The sequence below is a fragment of the Melopsittacus undulatus genome, chromosome 1 (assembly GCF_012275295.1).
Source record: "Melopsittacus undulatus isolate bMelUnd1 chromosome 1, bMelUnd1.mat.Z, whole genome shotgun sequence".
Lineage (NCBI taxonomy): Eukaryota > Metazoa > Chordata > Aves > Psittaciformes > Psittaculidae > Melopsittacus > Melopsittacus undulatus.
The window spans coordinates 129,411,525-129,437,182 of NC_047527.1; the positions used below are offsets into that span (position 1 = coordinate 129,411,525).

A 25,658-nucleotide genomic window follows, 5' to 3' on the forward strand; every position below is an offset into this window, starting at 1 on the left:
AGAGTTGCTCCAGGTTTTGAAGACAGATCTCTCACTGAAGTATAACAATACCATTTTGTATTAGGGGAACTCTGTATTATACACTTTACTGTTTAAAGATCAGACTATGGATAAAGTAAACTTGCTATAAAACCACTTTGTATGCAATTCTTACTTTCCTTTCAAAAACTGCATCAAAGGAAGTAATATACAAAAGGATTTTCAGAAATTAATTAAAATCCAGCTTACTGTTGTCATTGGGGTGCAAAATAGTGCAGGGCTGCTTTACCTTGGAGAAAAGCTTTTGCTGCTCAAGCTGTCTGGCATCCAAAGGAGGAGAGACTGTTCCCAGCCATCTGGCTGGCTACTCAGTCTGCAGCACAGAGCAAGGAGAAAAGTACATTATAATCAGGAGAATGAATATGAATAACAGCTTAAAAATATGCCTGTCCAATATGTCTGTCAATGCAATATATAATTCACAGGCTGCCCCTCCAAAGTGCAGCCTAGATATAAAATGAAAGTGAAAGATGCCACAGTCATTTGTACACTGCACAGCTCATTGCACAGCTACTATTACTTCTTTAGCTCAAAAAATTCAAAAGTGATAATAAACTCTCACAGGATTTAAAGGATCATGTTTTAGAACAGAATCAAGGTTACACACTTAGAAATGTAATATTGTATATTGGGAATATTGCTAGTTTGGAGCAGAATAGGAAGTGAATATGCTATTCACCTGGTGAATTTGTGTTTGTCATATAGGTAATGTACAGAATAACAAGGATTGTTGTGTAATTTTTAGCCCAGAAATAGTACTGTCCTGGGTTAAGGACAAAGGTAGCAAATAATGGTGTCATTCTGGTCCTGAGAAAGAAAATTTGTCAAGCAAAAGTTTGGTGGTAGTTCTGCATAATTCTCATTTTGCTAGCCTCCTAGTAAAAATGCACAGGCTTTACACACTTAATTTTTGTTTTGAAGATCTGTATTCCCTGGACTAATACAACCTTATAAACAGTTCATAAGTTTATAGTGAAAAATCTTCTAGTAATTATTTTTTCTAAGCTTTCACATTTTCAAAACCATGAATTTAGCTTTTGTGTTTGTTGTTTCCAATGTCTGACTTGAATTTAAGAAAGAAAAAATGTGAAGTCTATTTTTCTGTCTTAAGAATAGACTCAAACCCATATATATGAAAAACACTGTGTCAAAAACTTAAGGAAGCTTTGGGATGGGGATGTTTTGAAAAATTGATCTTTAACCAAGTGATTTGTCAAATTCTCAGAAAGGGCTTAGGAAAGATCTGGGTAGAAAACTCGGCTTATTTGGAGAAAAGGTGCAATTCAAATATGTTAGTGACAATCTAGAACAAATTACGTTTGAGAGAGTGATTGCACCCTGTAGCATGCATTTCTTTGGCAGAATAAAAATGATCATACATTTCTGAGGACCAGCACAAGGAGTGAAACACTTCATTATACTTGTTGGTGAACAATTCTGTAAAACATGGTGTGCTTTCACTTCACAGAAAAAAATTAGTGGGATCTGAATGCAGGTTCAAACCTCTACACAACTTTTTCTAAAGGATATAATTCTTTTTGCCTTTTTTGTTTTTCTCCCTCCTTTTCCCCAGAAGGGACTTTGGGAATCTCTTCTAGCAGTATATTACCTAGCATATTACATAGTGTGTGGAGGGCACTAGCCTTGAATCTGAGACCTTTCCTTTAGATTTCCCATGTGACCTTAAATAAGTTATACTTTTTAACATAAGATAAACCTATTTGAAAGTCAGACCTTAATCTTGCTTCTTTATCTACCATCTTTTTGGCATATAAAGTAGGTATAACAAGACTTTTCTACATTACATATAGCACGAAAATACAAATTTAAAAATTTAATGCAGTCAGATACTGAAGGCTTTTTTTAATAGCACTGCTGTGAAGCGTTATACATGTAGTCTGCATATTTGTTCTTGCTGGGACAAATTATTAAATTATACAAACTATAATTATAGACTTGTTAGTCTGTCTTTGAAAGCAAGACACTGCCTGTAAATTGAATTAAGATGCCAACTTGGAATTTAATACATGATAACTACTAAAAAAATTAAGCTATTTTTAATTGTCATGACAAACCTGTTTAATCAGATCATTTTGAAAGATCTAAAAAACAGTATAGGTAATTGTAAATGGAAGATTGAGACTACGAATGCAAACATGAAAGAGTTCATATATCTCCCTTTTATTGTGATCCCAACAGAACAAATTATTTTCTGCCAGACAGGCTATGGAAAACACATGTTTCAGGGGTGTGCAACTGGGAGTGATTTTCCACTGAAATTAATCTATATATGGAAAAGTAAGTACTATGCACAGACTTTCACATACTTACATGTGAACATAGAAAAGTACACATAGGTATGTGTATCCATCTTATGCTAATCAGGAAAAGCTAGTAAAAAGCAAAAAAAAAGGCAACAAAAAAGAAAAAAGAACTAAAAGATTAAAAAGTGACAGGTAAATTAAAAAGATGTTATTTCACAATTCTGGGAAATTGAGCTTTGGCTTATTATTTTGAGTTTGACAGTAATGACTCTGTAACAGAAATATTATCAGTAGCTCTGTTTCTTGGGATATTGCCTAGGACAGAATAATTCTGGAATCCACATTTTGGGGCAGCATTTTCTCACTTTCATTTAGTTTAAATTTATAATTCATTTGGAGTTTACATACTGAAAGAACAGGGCCATATACACATGCACAAACATATGAAGAGTATTTAATAATTAACTCAGCAAGTGGAAGATTACCTGCAATTGACACCCCCTCCCCTTCATAGCTGTGAGACTTAATGCAGATGGTTTATCAGTTTTTCTTGGTGACTGTGATAAAGGACACACACGATCTTGCCTGAAGAGCCCATCCCTAAATGACAAAAGGGTAAAAATAAGGATTTCTGATTGCAAGAACAAAACGTGAAAGAACAAAACATCTTACAGATACACACACCACTTTAGCACTTCACCAGCATTATATGAGGAAATAAAATCCTGTTGTACTGCTCAAATTGTCAACTCTTTAACTCTAAACAGTGGTTTTAAGTCTCTATTTCAGCAATTGCTGATGTGTCTTTATCAAATACTGAATTTCTGTATTCATGTATGAAATAGACTGCAAAATATAATGACAAGCACCAATTTATTAAACAGATGCAGGCGAGGAAGAAGATCTAGATCAAAACAATAAAACCGGTAGCAGAATGACCTATCATTATATGAACTTTCAGCTGCACGATTAGTCACTAGAGTCTAAAATGATATTTCATTTAGGCTGTAAGGAATATTAACTCCAGCATATCAAAGAGAATTTCCTCTGATGTGTTCTGATGTAGATGATAAATACCTAAAAGTCTATCTTAAATTTAACATTCCTATATGATTTGTCCAGGGTCATTTCATTTGCAAATGACAATAGAAGAGTATATAGAGGAAGGAAGTAGGGTGTTAAGATAAAGCAAGAAAAGAGCAGAGGAGGCCTCTAGAATCATGTGCATGGGAGCTGAAGACAAGCTTATTGTGAGGGGGTTTGCTGTGAAGAAATGAGAGCTTGTACTAAAGCATCACTTCGTGTTAATTCAAACATGCCTTGAAAAAGAAATGATATATTATTATATTAATTGGGAATAGTAAAGCTATTGGAGCTGCAGAGAGAACACAATTTGCAGTAGAATGTAAAAAGGCATTTGAGGTGTTTCCCAATGGTAAAAATGAGACATGGAAAGCTAAAAATCACCAAAATACAGAAAAACACTGGAGCTAAGCAGAAGCCAATTCAGAGTCAGCTTTTCTACAGGTTTGACATTTTGGTTCATATTTGATGGTTTTTTTCTGTCTCATATTTTTCATGAATTATAATTTTAGTTTGTGTCACATTGAACCTTTTTATCAGTTGACTAAATGGAGAGATCCATTTATCTCTGATTTTGACCTTTCTAACCTTTCAACTTCTCTAACCAAAAGAACTGTGTTAATTATGCAAAACTTGAAATATCAAAAATGTCACAAAAACCTACAGAAGAGTGAGATGCAAATTGCAAATCTTTGGACAGACATTTATGCATGTCAATCTATCTGGTATTAAGTCAAATGCCAAGCTGATTTTAGTCTTCTTCAAGTATGCACTTTACAGACTTCCATGTCACCCTTCAGCTAAGTTCTCCAGCTCTTTTCCGCTCGTTGCTACTTCCAGTTTTCTTTCCACTAGTCTAACTTTTCAGCCTTTTTCTAGGCTATGCAGCAGGCCATACAATAGGGAAGAAACCACAACGTAAGCTGCTAGAAAGTGATGTGAAATCTGGAAAGGTTCCTCTGCAAATTGGGCAACAAAAAAGGCCCAAAATATGCCCCCATATTGTGCAGTCTGGGAAAACAGGAATGGAGATAAAGGCATAGGTCTACCACCCAGTATGTGAGACTTGACAGGTCTGCCCTGTGTCTGCCACGGGTTCTCCCTTCTTGGCTCCCTGTTCCATTTAAAGTCAGATGGGGAGTCCCACCTACTGGGTGACCTTCTTGAAGCAGGTCGTTAGCTTGATTTAAAATAACTGTCACAGGAATTTATACAGAGCAAAAACACAGCATGGGCCTAAAATTAATAAATTGACTAATCAGACTTGGTGAGAGGACAAATTGCACTAAAAGTAGCTTCCCTACACTTTCATTACCATTTTGCGTTGCTTTTCTGGCATGCTGGTCAAAAATCTGTAAAGCTGATCATAACTTGTCCTCTTTATATGTAATGAAGCTTTTCAACAGGCTGCATGAAGCACCTCCCTGCCTGCTAAAACTATCACAGACTTTAAGATTTGATTCTAAGGTGTGATACTGTTGTCTTTGTACACAAAAGAAAAGAAAGAACTGTCCATCAGCTCTTGACAAGGTCTTAACGCCTACACGTAACAAAGTCAAAATATTCTTAGTCCTCCTGTAGATCCTGAAGGGATTTTCTATTGTTCACTGAGTATAACTGTGAATAGCCAATGGGATGGATCAAAATTTTCCAAGCAGTGTTTTAAATGTGCAGGTGTCACTCTGCCAGTCCTGACTCTAGGATTCCTGAAGTGGGGAGACTCACAGCACAGGCCAAGAAAGGCAAACTTTTGTCTTGGCTGGAGACATCAGAGAAGATTAATTTTTCAAATTGCTTTAGGTTTTCTTAACTATTTAGTCTCTTAGATATGCCTCAGAAAGCTGGCCTAATGAAGTAAACTTCTTCAAATGAAGAATTTTATGTCTAGAAAATGTCACAAACTGCATATTGAAACTGTTTCTGTCACATTCACTGTTACAGGAAGTGTTCTAAACTAAGGTGCATATATAAAAATGTGGTGCTTTATAACCAGATTTGGGAAGCTGTAACATACATGATATCTCAATCTTTATCTGAAGTTGTGGGGAAAAGTCAAAACAAAATGCCAGAAATATGTAATATTGTAAAGAAAGATGAAGAATTGGAGACAGAGCTGAACTAAAAGAGTGATAGAATCCCAGACATTCAGCACCTGGTGGCAGATCTCAGTGGGCTGCCCAGGAAAACACAGCAAGGTCTGTAGTGAATATTTTGGCTTCAGAACCAGAAAGGAGGCTGCCCAGAGAAAGTCAGTCAGGGTCCAGCACCTGACTTCTGCCAAAATACACATTGGAAATGTGGAGGTGATTGCTTAATTAAATACAACAGTGCCATCATTTCCCAATCTCACTACTTCCTGATAAGATTAAATGGTCTAAACCATGATCCTGTGAGAGCTGACTGAAGTAAATCAATCGACTTCTGTGCGAAAAGTCTAGCAAAGGACACAAAGTGACTGTAGCAAAGGGTAGTTGAAAAATCACATATACTGGCATTAGTTTAAGATAACAGTCAGTGGCAAAATAACACAAAAATTTCAGTTCAGTGGCTATCTGTGGCCAAATAAAAGAAGGAGAATATCTTGCTGAGAGGATTTTAAAGGGACTACCTACAAGAAGATGGAGCGGAATTGAGAAAGTGGAGCCAGGCTGTTCATGGTAATGCTTGAGGGAAGGATAAGAGATAATGGACAAAGAAAGAAGAATGACGCAGACTAGATATAAGGAAAAACTTTTACCATGAGGACAGACAGACAGCTGAAACAGGTTGCCTGGTTGAGGAGGGTGTGCTGTCTCCATCTTTTGTTTTTGAGACCACAATAAATCCCAGAACAACCTGGTCTACCCTTATAGCTGCTGTGAGCAAAAGTTGGACTAAGATGCTTCCTGAGGTTCCTTTCCAGACAAATTTTCCATAAGTCTATGCTTATGTTATACTGTGAAAGTAAATAGCTGAAATAATGATTTAGACTGATATAAACCTGCATGAGAAGAAAATAGTTTGAAAATCAATTGGGAGAAGTTACGTTATGACAAAAACAAAAACTGCCTAGTAAAATTCAATTATGTAAAGATCCTACAAGCATTTAAATAACTCAGCTGATGTATAAATATCACACAAGAAGTGAAATACCTCAGCTGATGGGTAATGACTGAATAACAATGTTAGCTTAAATGTTAGTGGTCAGGACGAATAGAATGAGAAGTTAAAAAATCCCCATAACAGAAATGCACTAAATATGCTGCAATGTCAAGTGACCTAGATGATGATTAAGCAAGTCACAATGTACATGTCAAGTTAGTGGCCAGTAAGGAGGGCAGAAGAATGACTGCTGCATAGAATGAAAATGGGATATCTTGGGAGAGTTCTGCATAAAAAGGTAGATATACAGACAATTATAATCAGAATTTCACCCTGGGGTTTTGCTCTAAAAAGCTGAAAATCTTGAGATGCACTCTAGGAGGACTGTCTTTTTGTGAGTAGTCTTGCCCTCAGTGTTATACTGATAAATGCTATGTGACCATGCAGCTTTAGGCTGAAAACAACAGATGATGATGCAAAAGCAAGAGACAAAAACAAAACACAGATATTAAATGGCTCCATTTTATCTGCTATTATGAATATTTTAAAAGGGTTTTATTGTCATGCTAGTACTAATACATAATATTTTCATTTTCAGCAGATTAGTTTTCTTGAACAGAGTAACTTTGCATCAGAAAATGCTCACTGTCCTTCGCACTTTATTACATTTCTGCACAAAGAGCCTGCATGTACAAAATATAGCATTTCATCACAGCTCCAGCTTCCATACTACACTGATCAGTGAGCCTCTTCCCAGCACCAAATCTGCATTTATCTTTCTGGATTGTCTGGAAGCCTATTTTGCAGAAGCATACATGAACGCTTCTTATTTCTGCAATAGTTCTTGATCTAGATGCTTTGGGGTTGTGCTAATATAAGGGAATATAACCTTTTCCCTGACAAAACTTTGTGAATCAGGTATTCAGTAATTATATTGACAACTTGCTCTTCTCAAAAATTTCTTTGTGCAGGACATGATTAGCTCATCTTTTATATCACAGCTAAGGGTGTCATGCCCAGTTGTGCTTAGTGACAGCTTTCCATTACATAAAAAGAAAGACAAAAAAGCAACAATACCTCCCCCCCCCCCAACCCCCCCCAAAAAGTGCAGTTGAAGAACTAGAAAAGAGATCTTCCATTTTCTTGTGTAGTTACCATATGCTTGTTCCTCAGCAGCAGAATAACGAGTCTTCTCTCGCAATACAGAAGTTATGGACTCATAGTAAAGAACTGTGGTTTTCCCCTTGGTTTAGCAAAAGAAAGAAAGATTTTTATTTGTATCAAAAGTTTCAAGATGGTACTGAGCCTGGTGGACAGAGCAATCATAACATATCAAACTGTTAAAACCTAAAAGAGACAAGAAGGAAAGGTTATAGCTGAGGTAGGTAGGGAACAGAAAAGCTGAATACAAAAATGAGAGACGTGAAAGTTCTAGGAAGAACAACTGGTTATTTATGAGGGATCATCTCCTGTCAGAAATCTGCATCATATGAAAACAGTATACTTTATTGCTCCTGATTCTCATATTTTTACATTCCAATCGAATATTTGCGTATATATCTAACTATGAAACACCTGTTGATAATGTCTTCTGCTTGATCAGAAGTGATACAGCTGGAACAATATTCTCAGTGGCTTCAGTCTCATATGGCTTTTGTGACATAACAAATTATACTGTTTGATTTGAGCCAAATCTCTTTTGACACTGGACTCCTGCCTTGAACTACTACTTCATTATACAGCTTTAGATATTTTACACTGGGTTTGGTTTTGGAGGGGTTTTGTTTGTTTGTTTGGTGTTTTTAGGAAAGGTCTTCTAATTATTCTAATTATTTAGTATTAGTTTAAATTCTGATTTTTTTTGTAATTCTATTAATTTTTTTATTGTTTTTATCACTAATAAGATCTCATTCTTAAGAGTGATACCACTTAATTTCTTCAGAGTTATCTAGTCCCTGGGGCTGTGGAGACAAAGAATAAAGGTACATACATTGGTTTAATTACCCTGAAATGTCTGAAATGCCATGCTATGGCATAAAAATGTGCCATAGTCAATTCAGAGCTTCAGTATTTGCATCTATGAAAGAGAGAGCCTTTACAAAATACTTGAACATCTAAAGTAATCCAATTTCAACAAGCTTAAGAGTAGAATGTTCCTCTTGGGATTTCTTTCCTTGTAAAATCGTGCTTCAGTTACATTTTTCAACTTTTTAATATTTGCTTACATCTTGTTTGGTTCAATTTTATTCACTTCCATTATTCCAAGCTGGACCAAAATTTGCCTGTGGTTCACTTTTATTTCTATGTAATTTCTAAAATGCCACGCCCAAACTTATATTTTGGATTTTCCCAATAGAAATCTGTGCACCTGCACAAATCAAATTTTCCTTTAAAGTGTAATATGGATTCCCCCAAACCAGTATTTGATGTCATTTTTTGATGGAAATATCTAGACAAGCATTACTATCACCAGATGTCACTAAGCTGCAATTTCCTTTTGAAAGATTCTACTTAATTGTTTCCCATTTCGTAAAGCATTTATATTTCATTAGTGACGTAGTTTAAACCCCGCTGTAACTCAGAACCACACAGTGCTCTTTCACTTCCCCCCTACCTCCACACGTCTCCCAGAGGGATGGGGGGTAGAATGGAAATAATGTAACTCCCACAGATTGAGATAAGAACAGTCCAGTAACTAAGGTATAACACAAAACCACTGCTGCTGCCACCAATAATAATAATGATAAGGGAAATAACAATGGGAGAGGATACAACCACTCACCACCCGCTAACCAATACCCAGCCCGACTGAGCAGTGATCTCACCCTGCCCAGTAACTCCCCCATTTTATATACTGGGCATGATGTGCTGTGGTATGGAATACCTCTTTGGCTAATTTGGGTCAGGTATTCTATCCCTGCTTCCTCCTGGCTTCCCATCCTCCCTGGCAGAGCATGAGACTCAGAAGGTCCTCGGTCAGAGTAAACATGACTTAGCAACAGCTAAAAACATCGGTTTATCAGGGCTGTTCCCAGGCTGAAAGTCAGAAACACAGCACTGCACCAGAAGGAGAAAAATGACTGCTGCTGCTGAACCCAGGACAGTTAGTTTAGATTTCATCTCCAGATATGACTTTGTCTTCTTCAATCACTTTGCTTATCATCTACATTGTGTGCAAACCATTGCACTGTAAGCTTGTGTACATTGTACAGGGGAGCTTTTTTGTCATTGGGTAAGCTCAGTGTGAGGACAGGTGAAGCCTTTATGTGGGTTTGTTTTATTTTAAAGAGTTCTGTTTCACATAGTCCAAGTAACATAGGATCCTCCATTTGCAGTAGCTTAACAAGCTTTTTTAAACTAAAATACTAAAAACTTTCTCCTCGTTGAGAGTATGTAAAGAAACTATTCATACCTGGCTTTCTGAGAAACTTGCTTTAGGTTTCATATGACCAAAGTATGTATGTGTTGAAACTTTTTAGAGGCAGCAGGAAATAAATATACCAGAGGAGAAATGCAGACATCCCTATGCTTCTCATGTCAAGTTTTTAACAAAAGCCAGATTGGCCCCTACAATCTGTTTCAAAGGGAGTGCACCAGCTTCCGCTTGTCTTTACACATCTGCCTCAGAGGAGCACAGGGCTATATATGCCAAAAAATGCTTCTACCTTGAGACTACTGAGGTAAGGTAAGGTACTATCCTGTTCTGATGAAATAGCTCAAGAATGCCAGCTGTGCCACTGTGCAAATCCCCATCAGATATTTCATACACTCTGGCAGCACCCAGTTTCAGCTATGGAGACCTTATCTCTGACTAGGAGATCAGTGCCACCAGTGACAGCAGGGTAACCAAAGGGCTCACACTGTGTAATGCAAGAGAGGTTCCAGCATTACCTCTTACCTCTCTGTTCTTGGTCTCTGGGCTTCCAGTTATCCTATGTTGTCAACACTCAGATATCTCACTTTCATGCTATGCTTTGCCACCACAAAAAATTTGACATGATCCAGAATACACGGTGGTGTCCCAGCTCATTTAGAAATAAGCATCTGGTTTCAGTGTCTCTCTTGCTAACATTGAAAGTGCATTTGTTTACAGTACAGTAGCTCAGGCTGGCTGAGTGCAATCATTTTAATGCATTGCTTCTGCCTGAAGAACTTTGCCACTGTCCACTGATTTGTTACCTATGTAGTATGGAGTGTGCATTCTTTGCTTGATGAGATTTTAATGTAGCTGTGACTCTTACTAGTGCCCAAAGGTTTGATTTGCCATATTTCTTTTTGATCCGTTTTTCCTGTCTGTGGTATATATACATCTTTTTCAATAAAAGCAAAAATTTCAAACTAATTCTTTTTCACAGCACTAATGTTTTCCCTTCCTGTTTAAGCTTTGAGTTATACCCTGGTTACAAAAAGTTGGTTACCCTTTACACTTCTCCAAAACTTCAGTTAATTCCTCCTCTGTTTCCAAGGATGAAACCAGTTTTGTCACACACATAAATTAGCCTGTTTCAGACAGCACTGGGAACATTTGTAGTTCTTGAAAATTAAGCTTTCCCTATTACTAACCTTCACAAGCATATATATATTTCTTTTAAACCTGACCTTACTAATGAGTGAGTAACTAAAAATGAGCCTTTAATAGCCCAGCTGGTGTCTAGGTAAAGAATGGGTTCAAATAATATTTCTGAACTCCTAAGGGCATTATTTTAACAATCTGCTCCAGAACTAAATGAGGTGACAGTCCAACTTAATCAAACTCTAGTGACCATAACAAACTAAAAAATGTCAGTGTGTTCCAAAAATGTATTTTTAGAAATGAAAATGTAAGAGATCCGGGGAACTCACATTCAACCTTTAAGTTTTCAAGGAACTGGAGTTCATTAAAAAAGAGGTATTTGTGCATATACAGAATTCTGGAGGAGGGAATTTGGTGCCTACTTCTCATTCGTTCTAGCAGTTATTTGTAAGGACTTCCAAATATTTTAGTTCTTTAATTACATTAATTATGAGCATAGATAGACCTCAATATTAGGTAATACATATGAGATAGAGAACATAGTCAAGTTTATTCAAAAACCTGGCTGCTGGTCACAGCTGTAGAGAAATATTTAAAAATCTGTGCCTTATTGTCTCTAAAACACCCCTGAAGAGAAGTCCACTTGCTTTAATTGCTTCCAGATGTAATGTTAGGAATAAGGTATACGTGAAAGACATATATCTAACTTATAACTTGAATATTTTCTTCTTCATGTTGTTGTGCTACACAGTGATGCAATGCTATAAAAGGCCATGTATATTGAATTCCACAAACTACTTGCAGAAAATGAGAGAACTATGAAAATAATGTTTACAAGAAAAAAAAAGTGCTTTTTGAAACAATGTACTAGGATTCTTACTATTTCACAGAGAGCTAGAAAAAAGTGTTAATACAATGAGATATTTAATCTTAAATAGAAGATATCATTTTGGACAGCATATGCAGGTAAAATAGTGTTCTTTAATAAACACAGCACTGATATTGGCACGAGTTTTCTGTTTGAAGAATTGCTAGCTAGAGGACCTGTTACCCGAAAGCTTAATAAAGTTTTTTTTTATTATGCCAAGTGGCCAGTACATGGGTTTCAGAGCAGAAGCACTCATCCTTTCTCTCTCAGAATTTCGACATGGGCTTCACATATTTCATAACAATGAAGAAAAAAGAATACATTTTTACATATTTGTTATGAATACTGAACTCACAGCATGTAAGATCTCTTTACATCAGCAAAGTCCTCACCACTGATTCTGTCTGAAAAGTTTTATCCACTTTATTGCTGATTTTTCTTTTAATAGCACTTAGGCAGTAACCAAAAAGTTTCTGTATTGTCCTTTATGACAAAAAAAAAAAAAATAAAAGAAATACTGCAAGGATGACTAGTCTTCTAAAAGCTGTTCCTAAAACAACAGATTGTTTGGGATTAGGGATATTTTATTGTACTTTTTATGGAGAAAACAAGAATACCAGGACAGTGTTTATACAGTTTAAGCAGCATACTTATGCCTCAAATTGCATTCCTCTGGGGAATCTATCTGTATCTATATTTTGTCTTTGCTCTGGTCTATCTCCATAGCAACATGTTTGTTCCTATGGAGAATCTGGATGAATAATTTCAAATTGAGCCTGAAATTTTTAAAACAAGATTTCTGTTCTCTATAAAATATTTATGGACCAAAGCACTTTCAAAAACCCTCAGAAAATAAACATAATTTTGTCCTTGTTTCTTTTACCATACCCTAGACATAGTTATCTATGAACAAGCCTTTGATCTCTCTTTCCTGTGATGTTCAGACTGGAAGCAGGTTTATCCACATGCCTTCAGCATCTGTTATAAAATCTGTTGGGGAATTTTTCATTCCAATTTGAATGGCTCAGTGTATTCACTGATTATGTTGTTATATACACATATTCCATGGTTTCCCTCAGAACCTGGGATCTTTGCTTTAAAAAAACCCAACAAACAAAAATCTCAGGAGAATGGTGAAAAGAACAGGGCAAGATGACTTTAAGATGACTTTCAAAATAACATGGGTCATTTTAGAAGTGGTCTTTAAATTATAGACAATGTAACTTCCTGATTGTATCTGTAGCTGTTCTGTCTTTGATCTCAGGGAAAGATTCTGTGGCTGAGAACTCTTTATGGCTACAAGATAACAGTGTTAATTTTTTTTTAAAAAGATTATTGATCTTTAGCATTGATGCTAATTAAACAATTGTTTCTTCATGCCTTAAAATGTATGCACCAAGAGCAATCTAAAAAAAAAAAAAAAGAGAGAAGATAAAATATAGTATGTTTTTAATCATGAGTTACTCTAGTAGTAAAATGATCCAGCTAGATTTTCATTCAAATTATTCCAGGAATTCTCATGGAATTGCCAATATTTTCTGACCAGTATGAGCTGTCCTGCATTGCACAATAGGGCTAAGACTGAAAATCCTATATATAGACTAGCATAAAAGGAAGGACCCTTTTGTTTAATTGCTCAGATAGTGTCAGCCTATTGAATCCAGCTCAGATAATACTACTCATCCAACTCACCAGAATTATTGCTGTGAAGTTTGAACAATTCTGCAATATTTTAAGGCAGACACAGCATCTGCATCATCTGGAAGTAATGAAGCTTTCATTCTCTATGCCAGCTATTCAAGTCTTATATCTGATACTCAAAAAGTTTTCACATATGGTCCATTCCAACCTGTTCTTTTTCTGCTTCCCCTGGATTTGTATTTTTTTAGGCATTTCCCATGTGCCTACTTTAAGATCTTTAAATAGGTGGAATATTCTGGTGAAAGTAATGAATACTTTTATTCTGCCTCCAAATTCTTTCCCAGTGATGCCAAATGCACATTATACCTGGCACACCCATACTTTGAAAAGAGTCGTAAATTTAAGAAGCAAAATATGGACTTGTTTTATATAACAGTGAGTCACTTTTGCATTTTAATCATACAGTACAGACAATAAAAGAGAAATGAAGTGTCAATGATTTAATTGGCAGTCATAGGCAAAGGCTGTGTAGAGACAGCAATATCTCTTTTAACTATAAAAACATATTTGTTTATGGGATAGGTGCCCTACCATCAGCCAATGGAGACAGCTTTAAAATTCTACCTGGCTTAAATAAACAGCACATACAATTATGGAAGTGGTTTCTACATATCATTCAGAACAATATCCTTGACATAAAAATAACTGAGAAATAGCTACTGAAGAAAGATGGTGTCATTTATTTTGAGTAAAAGTATGGAAAGAAAGAAATACATTCCTATTCCACAAAATGAAAAAATAAATAAATCTGAAGAAATTAAGCAGCACCTGTGATGATTTATTGTTAATCTAAATTAATTTAGATCGTTATTTAGACAACCTTTTTTAGATCAACTAGAGAAGAAAAAAAAAAAAAGCAGAAACAGAAAAGTGTGGCAGCTCTATCTGCCACCAAGGTTGGATTTCTGTAAGAAAAATTCCATGTAGCATATATGGCTTTTATCATTGTAATGTGTGTACTGAACTAGTCAACCATCTTCAGATTTCAACTTGCAATCCACTTGATTTAAGGGGGAACTAGAGGGAAAATCAGATCCTGCCTGAATCAAATATCCAAAACTGTGTTGCTCTCTGAGGTACATTGAATTCCAGGCCATTTTTGAAAATTTGGGTTCAGTGTATAGCAGACTATATTCATTTGAAGAGTCCACTCTTAATTGTAAATCAGTACTTCTGTTTGAAAAATCTATGTACACCTGCAGAAGGAAAGAACATGTTCATCTGAATTAAATGTACTGAAGACAAATTAAATTATTACTCAGATTCATGCAGTTTTAGTGTTTTCTGTCCTAAAAATTAAGCTGATAAATATATCCTGCAGTATAACATCTGTGTACTATCTCACAGTGAAAATTATGGGCATTCATCAACTCTGTGGAATATAAATAAAAAAAAAAGACAGTGAAGTACTGACAGATTGTTTTTATGTCACATGAATAAAAGGGAGAATTAACAAGGAAGTCAGGAATAAAAACCACTGAAATTTGAGAAGAAAAAACAACAGAGTGATTTCAATAAATTCAAGTGATCAGCAAATCTCATATACAATTTTTTAAAAGCTCATGGATAGATACTTTTTTGAGTTATTAAAAGGCTAAAAAACTTTTCCTGATTAAGGAATATTTGGAGACTAGCCATCTAATAGCAAACAGACATGGATAAATAAGCTCTACTCTTTAAATCCAAAGACTCTCTCTAAGTGTGTGGAGACACCATAGGAAGCCCCTGAGAATACTGTATGTGTTTGGGATCACATAACAACTAAATGACTTTTAACTGTGGTTATACTGGAATACGTGTCTTTCTAAAGGTTGTATGAGAATACGTCAGATAAAAGTTAAACAGTGAACTGAGCAAAAAAAGAACCTTATTACTATTTATTAGTCTTTGGTACTGTATATATTTTATATAGCCTCATCTCATTCTAAATAAACACTACACTTTCCTCATGAAGGACACGGTGGAGTGTCATGTTAGAACAGGTTCTTTTATTTATATCTATGTTAAACAAAGCTAGGCCAGCACTTGGAAGAAAATAAGGAAATACCAAAGGTGTTTTAAAACTTGTAGAAGGCAATTACTGTTCTTCTACATACAAAAGTTTTACTTTTAAAAATTAAGAATAGTTTTACAGAGCTGGAATAAGGGCATAATATACTATACCATGCAAGAGACAGACTGACATTCACACCCACCAAAATAGTAAATCAGAAGTTAGGGCACAGGCCCAGAATTTGAAGCTTGTTAATACAGAGAGTGCATTAACTAATACATTAGCTTTTCCATCTTGGGCTGGGGAACTTATCCCCAGAACAATGTATCTAAGCCTCTGTATTGCCAGAAAATATTCTCGTTTCAAAAGAGGAAAAAAAAATATACGTGACCTTTTGCTCGCTTTATGGATAGTGAATTAAGAGCTACTGTTATCAGCTACTAGGATAGGTGATAATATTAACGCTAACTTGGGGTAATATTAACAATCAGAAATAGTGCTTTCTGTGGAGCATCCATAAGGAATTGAAAACAACATAGACACTACAAGATGAATTAGCCAAATCTAAATTTGCATGAACTGGACAAAACCCCTTCAGACTTCTCTTTAAAGCTTCTTCATCCCTTCTTGGTTGGCTTTAGCACAGTCTTCTTCTACGAAACATTCTTATCCAACATTCAAAATCATCTTGCTAGCAGTACGGTCTTAAGGGATGAGTATTAATTATAACATTTATATTTCATGCTAATCATAGAAACACTCATTCACATAAAATAAAATTCTTCACATGCACCCTTATATATACACACAAAGATTTTACATGACAGATGCAAACAAAAAGGAATAACGATGTGTTAACAAAATAAGAAAGTTACCTAAATACAACTTATGCCCCTGCCAGCATTCCCTAAAGTCTATCCACTGCATTGAGTAGGCTATGGATCATGCACAACAGTGCTTACTGAGCAGCTCTTCCTGAAAAGGCTTACCTGGAAATCTAAATGTAATTTTTGCTTTTTCTACTTCATCACCTGCTCTGTGGCTCTGGCCTTCTGTCATGTTTCTATTTAGAGAGTAAAAACACTTCTGCTTCGGTGTTTCTCCCCATTTAATGCTGTTGCATAGCAGGGTATGCGTGCTGCATAATTGGAAAGCCTTGGTCACTTAAAATGTGGCTGTAAGCAGCAGTTGCTAAGAAACTGCAACTTAACTGCTTTCAAACACAGTTTTACTAAAGTGCAATTACCCACACCTGCTATTATTATTTATATGAGCTAATGAGTAATTCCTTCTTCACCATACCGGACACGTCCTCTTTTACCTCCCATTGCACTAAGCTCCTTTCCGGCAACTTGTGAGATCATTTCTCATCTCACTTAAACAAACATTTTAAACCACCCCCATATCCCAAATATTCCCCAGGCAGGGAAATGTGTCACAAAACATCTCCGTGTGGCTCAGCATGAGACAGTAGATAAATGCCCAGCTGGTCACTGTCACTTACAAAACCAGTGTCATGAGACAGAGCATCCAAATGAAATTTACACCAAGAGAGACTGCAAAGCTGAATAGGAGGTGGATGGGCATTTTTTAATTGGAAAACAAAAATAAATTATGCAGTAATAAATTATTTAACAAAAAAGTAAGTAGATCATTTAGTAACTCAGTTTCTAGTAAGCCAGCCTCCAATGTTTTGTTAGATGAACAAAAAAAATGCCACTTATAAGGAATATACATACAAGAGGAGTGGGTGTCTCTTGAGTGGAAAACTTTTGTCTTTACCTTTTTTATCATGTAAACATCTACTGGTGCCTCTTGAATAACAAGGGAATCTTTTATAGTGTCTTGGCTGCATTCCACATCAGCACAGACCATTGTTTCCTAAGTAATTTCAACCATGTGAATTAGATGCCTTATTCTTTCTTTGCTTCCTGGAGGTGAATGCAGACATCTTGTAGCTAGTCAAGCAAGGACTTGATGAGAGGAAGCCTTAGCCAGATGATGGGAGTGAACAGTTAAAAAGCAAAGAATTTGTAAAGCATGATGCCTGCCCTTTTCTACGCCATTGGAGGTGAACTAGTATGCAGCAACAAAGAAGAGGAAGGGGATACAACCTTAATAAGAAAAGCAGGGCACTTCTTCACAGGTGGGAAAGCCCAGGCTCACTTCTTTCCTTTCACTCTGCTTCTGCTCAGAGCTAACTAGACAGAAACCAACAAACAGGCTCTGCAGGGAGGCAGATGTACTAGCTCTAGTCCAGGTATGTGTTAAACAGCTGGAAGTCTTCTGGAGAGACCCTTGCTTGTACCTGAAGATTCCAAAATAGTGGAAATGGTACTTACATATGGCCTCAGTCATTCACACAGGTTCACACAAAACAGAGAATGTGAAAACAAAGAGAGAGGGGAAAGGGAGGAAAACCACATCTTACCTAATAAATGCCTACACACTAAGACAGACCTGACACATTCACAAACTCTGTGAAAAGAAGTTATATATTCTAATGCAAATCTTGATGTAAACCAATCTTGTTAGTCATTGAACCACTAGTCATTTAAGTTAAAGTACTTGATTTTTAACATTTGGTGTGCAATCAGGGTACCTGTCTCACTGTTGAACTTGGATGCTTGTTCTGCACGTATATAAGTTCCTGGCATCAGAATGTTCAATACTTCAGCCTATCTGTACGATGGTGAGATGATGCATGCTGCATGCGAACGCAAAGGTAAACAACATGATTTGTAACTGCATGTGACTGCTAATGACAAAGAAACTTTGGGAACAGTATAATAAACAGATGAGGTTATTTGTAAATCTCTCATTTTCTGGTTTTCACTTCCCAAATACATAATAAAATGTGGCTATGTTTTCTTGCACGAAAATGACAGTAAATTTAAAAAAAGTAAATTCTATATCAAAAGGTATCATTGCACAGCTATTTGTGAAAACAAAGATGCATTTTCTTGCCTAAAAGAAAATCTCTGAAGTCTACAGTTCTTTCAAATAGTTTTATCTTCATTGCCAAATATTTTGACATTTCTACATGACTTAAGGATATATTTCAGCAGAATTTCAACATGGCTACTACATAACTGCAGTAAACTAACCTCAGGATTTTGACAAGTCCGTTCTTTTTTCTTTTACATAACATCACAAAGCTCTGGTTTAGAGTGGCATGGGGAAAATAAGCCTGAATTACAATTTCTGAAGATATCATTTGAATGACCGCCTTTAGGCATGAAGTCTCCCACAGCATGCCCCAAATTGCCCAGGAGACTTGTTGAGGCATTACAGTGCCAGAGGAGGTGCATGTCAGGGGACCACCGAGTGTTTCCAAACTCCTCCCAGGTCCAGACACACATTTATCATTCATGTTCTGAATACAACATGAAAGCATTATATTGAATGACATTTTATAATGAATGTGTCAATAGGGATATGATGTTAGTTAAGCTTTAGGGTGTGCTTTTAAAAGTATTTTGAAGGAAACAACAGGGTGGCAGAAGTCCACAGAGCTCCCAGGTTCATTTCTGTATATCCAGATATATCCAGCTTTTTTAAAATTGTTTACCCGTGTGAAATTCCTTCTGCTTTACTTTTGGATGGATTAGAAATTCATTTGTCGTCATACCCTCTTTGCCACCTGAAGCAGAGGCACAACCAATAAATCTACGGATTCAAACTGTAGCCCTTGGCTGCCACCTAAAGGTTTCATATACTTCTTTCGAGGGGTACCATCAGACTCCGTTCCAGTGTTTGGAATGGAAAAATGCTTGCCTAGTATTGTTACAGACAGCTTCTACATTCTTTATTGCTGAGAGGGATTAAAGGGAGGGGACAAAATTGCTCTGGATTTAAAAAGAAAAAAAAAAAAAAAAGGAAAGGAAAACCCAAAACCTATTAAGCCAAGGGTGCTCCAGAAAGAACAATTCCTTCTTTCTGCCTACCCTTTGGATTTGAAAACCAACAAAAAAACTAGGGGAAAAAATATTATATGCTACTTGCAGAAGGGGCCAGTATACCCAGTCACTGTTTGGGTAATTCAACTGGAGCTGCAGACAGGTTGTTTAGGTCTTATGCTCTCCACTGGGGAGAGATTGCTCTCTCTAAGCACTCTTCACAACTCAAGCTACTTGAGAATATCTGGAGCTCAGATGGCAAAGAAGATCCTGGCCACTGACTCCTTTTTCCACCAGCAGGCAGAATTCTGCCTCAACTCTCTATCTAGGTACAACTATCATTTGTTTTCATCAATTAACTCAAAACCATTGTTTCTTATTCACAGTGTCTGTACTAGGTAAGCAATTTACAGGTATTTACAGTTTTACATAGTGAAATTGTATGTTGGAAAAACTTTTTCTAATATATGTATGTATCTAGAACTAATATTATAATAGCAAATTATACATTTTTCTCCTTTTACAGTGGATCTCTTAAAAACTATTTGGTAGGCTACAGAATACAGAATGAGGATCTGAATAAGGAGAAAGAGGGTGATCTGAAGTGATATGGCCACAAAGTACAAATGTAAAACTACCAGAGGATCAACCTATAATTTGAATGAAGTTGTACTCATCTATTAGTGTTAGAATAACAGAATTGCACATGCTTTTTATCTTTTCCATGATGTGTTCATCATATATGTCTTACATTCTGGAGCACAAAGAGCAATCAACAGAACAAATCAAGTAGGAGATATTCCAAGAGAGAAGAAACTATACTCAAAGAATTTCTGGGTAACAAAGAACTGTATTTCTGCTTTGGTTTTGCAGTTTAATCCTGATTTACACATCCAGCTCCATTTTCACTCTCCACAGGATCTGTTCTGGTTTATTTTTGGTTTGCCCTCTCCTCCTACAGGAATGGCACCTCTCATGTTCTTAAAGGGAAGTGTACCGACCAACTGACAATGATGCACCAAAAAATTAACCAAGAGTCTACAGAGAACTAGTGGTTTCCACCCACACATGGGAAGAAACTTAGTGACAGCAGCATTTTGGCCCACATTGTGAAAATGAAAACAAGTAATCAGTAAACTCATAACTGTCTGTTTTCAAGCTGTGATCATAGCGTATTTGCAGTATTCCCTGGGAGACAGTTAATGGCTAAGAGCAAAAGAACTAGTTGTTCTCTTTTGTCCTTTTGAGTAGTCCATGTGTCTATGTCTTCTGTGGCACACACAGTTATATTCGAGTTTACTACCTTGAGCAGATCTCTGAGATCGTAACCTTCCATGGCAGCTATTACTATGATGGTTTGTGCATAGGTAAGGTGCATGTCACTGTTATTTGTACCGCTTACAGTGTTGGCTGTTCTCTCTTTTACTTCAGTCTTGCACCTGTACTTCTCTTCTGAGTATAGTGAAATTTCAGTTTAATTTGATGTAATGCAATCCTTACTTGTTTCAGGACACATCTCTCACAAATTAACAATTTTATGTTCCATTTTCTTCCAAGTTACACAGTTTTGCTACTTACCTGTAGAAATCTGGATACTTAGAAGACTGATAGAATTTAAATTGAGAAAGAATTATAGCAATCATCTTTTCTGACCCCCCAGGTTATATAGGCTATACAACTTCACCCAGCAATTTCTCCAGTAACCTTAATACTTCTGTGTGATATACAGTTTGTCTTTTATACAACCATTGGGTCTTGAATTAAAGACCATCTATGATGAAAACTGGTGCCAAAGAAGTCCAATCAGAAGCATTTTTTTTCAGACACAGTTAGGCTTACTAAATTATTTTGCAACCTTTATTTCCCCTCATCTTCCAGTGTTCTTTAGTGTGTCATGTCACACAAGGATTATTTGTTGGTACAGTATCACATTAACTAAATTTTAAAGGAACAAATTTCTAGTTTGGCTGTCACTTAATTACGTAAAATATTTTCCATTTGAGATAAAAATATAAGGTCTGGCAAATCCTAAGGCAGCTGTGTACTCTTATGAAGTACATGCTTACAGTGTGACCTTAATTTTGGTTCTCAGTTTATTCTGACTCCTTAAATACCATTGAACTATTCCATTACTTCTAGACTGCCTCAACTCAGGCTACAAGTGTCTGTTCCAAACAAAGTGGTGTCTGTTCCTTAGCAATACATAAATCCCATAGTTCCTCTCATGCCTTACCCTGACTTCATTTAACAGTACCAGATGCTTCAGCAAAGGTAGAAATCATCTTTAAAGGACTGCATCATTATGTGGCTGGAGGGAAATTTCTCTGCAGCCCCAGAGAGTGGCTGGTTCTTGCTCTGAAGCATGAAAACCTACCTTTGTTGTGAACTTTTATCCTGGCTAGTGTAAAGGCACATAAAATTTGTATAAGTATCTAATCTGTTTTAAAATCCTACAAAGCTCTTATCTGGAGCCATTGAATTCCACAAGTTACTTATACATTATTTTTAAAAGAATCTTATTTTTATTACAGCATAAAGGAAAAACTAATAACTACAGCTTTACTAGATCCTGGAATTAGACAAGAGAAGGTTTATGTATATGAATAAACAAAAGAAATCAGAAGGAGGGATATCTTTCAGAAGTAGGGATGAGCTCATGTGAGGTGCTGCCCAAGCATACATGCTCCTATGCCAAAATGATAACAATCTAAGAATAAGCAGAATGTGAGGAGACATATATATAGACACATATTTGAAACAGTTGCAAACATCAGTAAGTAATAGAGGTTTTATTATTTCTAAATGTCCCCATCTGCCTCCATTCTTTCTCAATTTCACCATTAAACATTTCTTGATTTATTTTAGCTGTCACATTAGCAGTGAATCTTGAGCAGCAATCTGGTGAGAAAGGAGAGGGAATATGCAGCGAAATACCCCACAGAGAACATCCTGACTGTAATGTGCACACCACCTTTCAAGACTGAAGACAAGGCAGATAAAATCCAGTCAGACAGGCTCAAAACCTTCGATGATTCTGGAAAACATACCCTCCCTGTCCCTGTTCCCCACCCCTCTCACTTCCTCGACTCTGCCATGCGCACACAGAGTTTGCCTGTGGGATTTTTCCACCCATGCACTAGATTGAGCAGCTCAGCTATGGACAGGAGAAATTATTTGTACTCATCAATCACTCAATTACAAACTTCTGCATTTAACTGTAGGACACTTCTGAGCCTGATCTGTAGAGGATATACTGTGCTAAAAATAAACTTTAATTTCTATTAATCGATACTTGCGCTTTTTCTAAAATCACAATTTAACTTTCCCTTTCAACCTCTAACGCTTAAATTTCCTCAATAATTTCTCAGGAGGAACTTTAATCTTTCAGAAGTCCGAAGAAATACTTCCAGCTATTTCTCCACTACATTCTACCTTTTTCTTTCTACCAGCTCCTTGTAAAACATTACATAGGAAACCTCAGGGAAATATGAGTGAGCTAATGGTGACAGGGGCTTACCTGGGAATTTTCCCTGAAAACTTTCCAGAATGTTGTCAGGCCTGCTGTATTATTATGGAATATTTCATCTTCCCCTTTAGTAACCCAATTATCTTAAATCCTGGGGTCAGAGAAGGAGTAAAATCATCATGGAAAGAGGATGAGGGAGAAATTGCAGTGCTGCTTGAGATAGCCGCAGAAGCAGCAACCATGACCTTAGAACTCCATTAGGGAAGTGAGAGAAGCAGAGATGGGGTACAAGGGGAAAGCAAGAGACCTGTAAAGTACCTGAGGATCCATCGAAAGTGACTGAGGGAAAAAAATAATTAAAAAAAACCATGAAAAGAATTAAAAAAAAATAAATCAGGTGAGAAAGGAGGCAGATTGAGAGTAAAAAAAAAAAAAAAGGAGGAAAACCTAAATTTTGAGGAAAAAAAGAATTTAAAAACCTGACATGTAACAGTCACTTGATTGGCACCTAAGCCAGGTCTCAGCAGTAACTGGAAATTGTATAGCTTTCTCAAGTACCAGGAAGAAAGGTAAGAGATAGGCAATAAGAACAGAAGGAAAAGGGCGGCGATAAACTAAAGAAAAACACATGGAGTGCCAGTGTATTGTGGATAGTTTCAGCTTGGAATAATACAAAAAAAACACCATAAAAAAGTATGTGACTGTTGCTGAACTTCACAGTGGCTGCTGCTCATCTGTAGAAAAGAAAATGCTACTTGTCTATGTTCACATATGTTCTTTGAAATTAGTATTTTCAGAGGATTTCAGCAACCTTAGTGTCTATGGATCTACACCTACATCTACCAAGAGGAAACCTGACCTTCACCCATCCTCCATGGAGCTGGAAAACCATACAGTGAGCATCAAAACTGTAATGGCTGGTTTGGTGTGGGCTGCAGTCCTTTGTGAATATAAAACTAAGTAAAACGATATGCTCTTTGCACTCTGTTATTCATTGAAGGAAAACAGGAAAGATAGAAACACAAGGTCTGGTCTACAGTCCATCAGGCAAAAGTTCCACTGAAATAAAGTTAACAAAATAACTTATCCAGCCTACTGCTCTTCTATCGTTCATCTTCCAGAAATCAAGCTGCAGTGTCTGTAAATCTGTGATATAATATCTATAAAATATGAATGACTGCGTTTAGAAGAACCTCAGGTAAATTTTGTACTTTAAAGACAGGCCGCAGGGGAGCTCTTCTGTCTGAAGTCAGAAAGGTTCTCAAAGCATACTGCAGGTTTAATTGTCAAAAAGAAGAAAACATTTCTATCTGAAATACGAGTTCCGTCACATGAAAAATCATAGTGGAAGTACTGAAAAATCCTAGTGAAGAGCATTATTTTAAACTCTGCATGTGACAACAATTAAAATGTTCTTCTTTCAGAATACATCTGTTCAACTGTATATACTGCAGTTTCTTTCAGTAAATACTTCCAGAAAGAGCATTTCAATAAACAACCCTAAGCTTTGACCACTTGTTACAATACATGCTTTTATGCTTTTGAGCATCTTACTTGAATTATACAGATAATTTCTTATGCTTGCTTGTCTCTAGGAAAATCATCCTACTTTTTCTTAAACAGAGGACAAAGACACCTTCACTGAGGCCCCCTCAATGCTAATTTACAGATAAGCTGTCTGAACTACAGATGTCCTAGGAAATTAGTGTCTGTATAGAATCATAGAATCATAGGGTTGGAAAGGACCTTAAGATCATCTAGTTCCAACCCACCTGCCATGGACAGGGACACCTCACACTAAACCATGTCACCCAAGGCTTCGTCCGATCTGGCCTTGAACATTGCCAGGGGTGGAGCATTCACAACCTTCCTGGGCAACCCATTCCAGTGCCTCACCACCCTAACAGTAAAGAATTTCTTCCTTAGATCCAACCTAAACCTCTGCTGTTTAAGTTTCAACCCATTACCCCTTGTCCTGTCACTACAGTCCCTAATGAATAGTCCCTCACCAGCATCCCTGTAGGCCCCCTTCAGATACTGGAAGGCTGCTGTGGGGTCTCCACGCAGCCTTCTCTTCTCCAGTTTGAACAGCCCCAACTTTCTCAGCCTGTCTTCATATGGAGCTTAAAGCTTTGGTTTTGACCTAGTTAACCCTGAACAGACTGATACCTTCTTACTTGAGAAGCCAGTGCTGTCTCTGTGTCAACTGCATGCTAACTGTTTTGGTTGAGAGTCCATCTGTACTGCAGTATTTCTTCTCGCAAGGTTGTGAAACGTCTCAGGTTTATTCTCATAACACGCACTTTCTCAGTGGGCTTCTGGCAAGTACAAAAGCACAGAAGATCAAGATCTGGGATTTCTAGAGGACTACATACTCTATATTTTGGAATACAACTGCTTGTATAAGAAAGGAAGAGAAGTGCGCTGCTGAGTTTTGCAATTAATTCTCTACAGGAAAGCAGAATGGAGGGAATATTGCTGACACTTAGATGGGGGTGGGGGAGGGGGGTAAATATAATTTTATAGTTAAACCCATTCAAGTAAATTGTGAATAAAAACAACACACACAGTATACACAAGTCACTAGGATGAGTGTATGGAAAATCTAAGGTGTTATTCCACCTGTCTCTGCATAACATTGGCCAAACTGTTAGGTTAAGAAGGTAAATGCAAGAAGAAATGTTGCCTGATTGTTTCATGCAGGCCCACTGAAGTCACTGAAGTTACAAACCCAAACAAGACTTGTGAGCC

At 36.7% G+C, this 25,658-nt stretch overlaps 1 long non-coding RNA gene across 1 annotated transcript; it reads right to left on the reverse strand.

Annotated features, from left to right (window-relative positions):
• Window positions 1–274: 274 nt before the first annotated feature.
• LOC115947149 (uncharacterized) lies at window positions 275–25,210 on the reverse strand. Its single transcript, XR_004081107.2, has 4 exons — window positions 25,085–25,210; window positions 7,623–7,710; window positions 2,789–2,903; window positions 275–352 (listed from the first exon to the last, which is right to left on the reverse strand). It is a non-coding gene; the product is annotated as an uncharacterized lncRNA (long non-coding RNA).
• Window positions 25,211–25,658: the final 448 nt, after the last annotated feature.